Raw genomic sequence first — 3460 nt, forward strand, 5'->3', positions numbered from 1 at the left:
TACCAAGTTGCATAGGGGGGCTGAGTCCCATATTAAGTAGTCATTAGATTTAGGCTGCCCCTGAGAAGGAAGAGTACCTTGGGCAAGGCAGTTGTCTCTAGTTAAGGACAATCCAGAGACCTGGGAATAAATCTTTTTCTGTGTGTGTGTGTGTGTGTGTGTGTGTGTGTGTGTGTGTGTGTGTGTGTGTGTAAAATGTTCAGCAATATATATAAAATTCTTACTTAATATCAATATAGTTATAATTTAATAATATAAGTTTAATATATGTAATTAGTGATTAATGTTCAGATATATATCTTTAATTGTTCCCTGACTACATTTTAAGTAACTTCAAGGAAGGACAATGCTTTGTATTACTTACCATTGTCTTTACAAAAACTATTATTGTTCATTGGCTACCTAAATACTGAAAATCAAAAACCTGATACATTCCTTTTCAGCAAAAGGATATTAAGAAATTAACATTGTTTTTTAAAGCTATTAAAGCCCTCATGGAAATAGTTTAAATCTGAAACATTCTTACACTTGTTTGATGTCATATTGTCTGTCAAATCAGTGATTTTTTTTTTTTATTTCTACCTGGAGTTACCATTAGTTGGGGGTGGATAATGGTGTTAAAAAAGAAGTGTCTTGTAGGCACTGAGAAAATAAGCTAATAGCACAAGGAAACATATACAAGATCTTATGGTAGCTCACAGAGAAAAAAAATCTGACAATGAATATACATATGTTCATGTATAACTGAAAAATTGTGCTCTACACTGAAATTTGACACAGCATTGTATATGATTATAAGTCAATAAAAATGTTTTTAAAAAAGATGGGAAAATAAAAAAGAAAATAAGCTATTTCAGGTGCCTACATTAAGTGGGCAATATGATGGCTTTAGATCAAAAGGAGACTCAAACTTCTCAAAGTTCAGGCACATTAGATAGAAGAACATGAATAGTAGATCATTACAGGGAACAAAAGTTGTAGAATTAAGAAGCAACACTATCGATTATCACTCAATAGCAAAAACAAAGGAGGATGTTGGGCATTACATCCCGACTATTTGGACATCAGCAGGATTAGATGGACTGTATTTCAGTATGCCTATTAGTGTAATTGGGAAGTGTCAAAACAAATGTCTCCATATGGAGGTAGGTGTACATATATTTCCTATAGTAACACTTAACTCATTTACTTATCACTTAGACTCTTTATTCACTTACCAGCATATGGTTACGGGATGTGTACTACCTACTGAAAACATTAATAATTATATGGAAAATGGTTTTATGCATAGGTGAACAGAGATACCTCTGGATATAAAAATAATCATTTTAGTGTTTTTTAAAAAATATTTTCATATATGTCTATTTCTGTTGTTGTTCTTAATCTAAAACAAATAAATCAAACATTACAAATCTTCCCTGATACAAGTTCTCATCTTCGGCATGGACTACTGTAACATTATTTTAACTAACAATCTATATTCCACTTTAACGTAAGTCCTGTGTGGACTCTGGAGTACACAGATTGTGTCTTATGATTATCCATGTTCAAAATGTTCAACAGATCTTCATTGCCAATATGACATTAAAATATTTTGTTTTAAAGTACTTTATGCTCTCATGACTCATCATTCCCTTAACCCTTAATTTCACTTAATCTTCTACTGTGGTCATGCCAATGTCATGCCATATCATTCTTTTGCTCTTTTATAGCTCTTTTTTTGTTGGTGGTGTTTCTAATAATTGCTCTGCCAAAAATGTTTCCTCTACCTTTTTCCCCTCCAAGTGAATGGCTACTTATGCTTTCTGAACCTATCCCAAATGTTGTCTTTTCACTGTGATAATTTCGTACATCCCGAGGCCTGTGCAGTCAAGCCTACCCCACATCCCCACTCCAATGCATTGCCGTGGCATGCTGTACATATCACTCCTGTAACAGATATGTTTGCTTTGCCCTGTACATCTTAAGTTCTTCAAGATCACGACCATGTTATACCTATCTTTGGATCCCTTAGGCCTATAGTTATTGCCACCATATGAGCACATCATATGTGTTTATTGAGCTAACATCATGCAGAACACTGAAAGTCTATAATCTAATACAGTTTGATTAATTCAGCCTGTACACAGTAATTACAATATTCCTCAGACGTAAAATTGTACACTTATTCTTGTTATTCTTGATTAAAAACTTCAGTAGCATACGTGTTTCTCTGGGAAGGAGCTTATTTCTAAGCAGTGGGCAGTAATGGTAAACTGCAAAGTAAGATAAAATTGAAAATAAAGGAGGGGTAGGGCTTGTGGCTCAATAAAAATTCAACAAATATTCCTTGAGAGTCAGTTCCATTTAAGGCATTGTGCTCATTTCTAGTAGAACTTAAGTCTCTGCCTTTAATATGCTTATAAGAGAACTGATAGGGAGTGAAATCAGGCTTCTCAAATATAAGGAAGTATATTTTTAAAAGGCCTGACATTGGCAGGCAATGCAAAAAAATGATTCCAAAACTATGAAGAAAATAAGCAGTCATTTAACTTTTTTATAATGTGTACCTTCATTTATGAAATATTTTTAAATGTTAAGTGAATAGGTAGTTTTGACAATTTTAATTTTCAATATAATGATCAAATTAAAGCTTTAAATATGCATATATCAGGAAGATAGCATAGGTTAAAGTTAAACAAGATTAATTTATATCATCTCAAATAAAAATATAAAATACCCTCTACTGTATGTCTAAAGTTATGACAAATCGTTATTGTATTTAACATTAATTATTTTATTTTTCAGCAAAACAAAGAAGTAGCAGACAGGCAATTCTAGACATAAGTACATTCTTTTTTTAAAATTCTCTTTGAAGCAGGAGTTTAATTATGAGGAGATAACTAGAAGTGTTATGACCTGACTTCAAATTAATATTTGATTAAATTTCACAACACAGCATGGAGCTATAACTGGAATGAACATTTGATGAAATTAAAATTACTTAGTAATAGATATTAAGCTAAGTAACTACTAAATTGGTTATTTCTTAGGATGTAATATCAGGTGCCAGAGGAATAGTATAAATTTTCCACAAGCACAACCCTGGTAGACTTTCAGAAATTGGGAATTGCGTGGTTGAACAACTCTTAATCACAATTTATATTGGCTTTACCCCTTCAGACATGTGATGATGTTTTATAAACTTCTGTAAATCACTAGTGGTACTAAAAACACAAGTTGTTCAGGTTCTTGATCTACATTTCTGAAGGCTAAAGGTAGGAAAGGTATATTGAAATCAGTTAAGCGCTAAAGGAAAACAAAAACAGAAGTATAACCTTTAGTATTTGTGAATGTGAAAGAAACAGGTACGTGAGAAACATTTGGAAGAGAGGCATCCTGGGGCAGGGGTAGAAGTCCTAATCAATAGATATTAACAGACATCCTTAGTGGAAGGTAAGGTTGAGAGGGAGAAAAGAAG

Source organism: Camelus ferus, chromosome 5 (assembly GCF_009834535.1).
Source record: "Camelus ferus isolate YT-003-E chromosome 5, BCGSAC_Cfer_1.0, whole genome shotgun sequence".
In the NCBI taxonomy this organism is placed as follows: Eukaryota; Metazoa; Chordata; class Mammalia; order Artiodactyla; family Camelidae; genus Camelus; species Camelus ferus.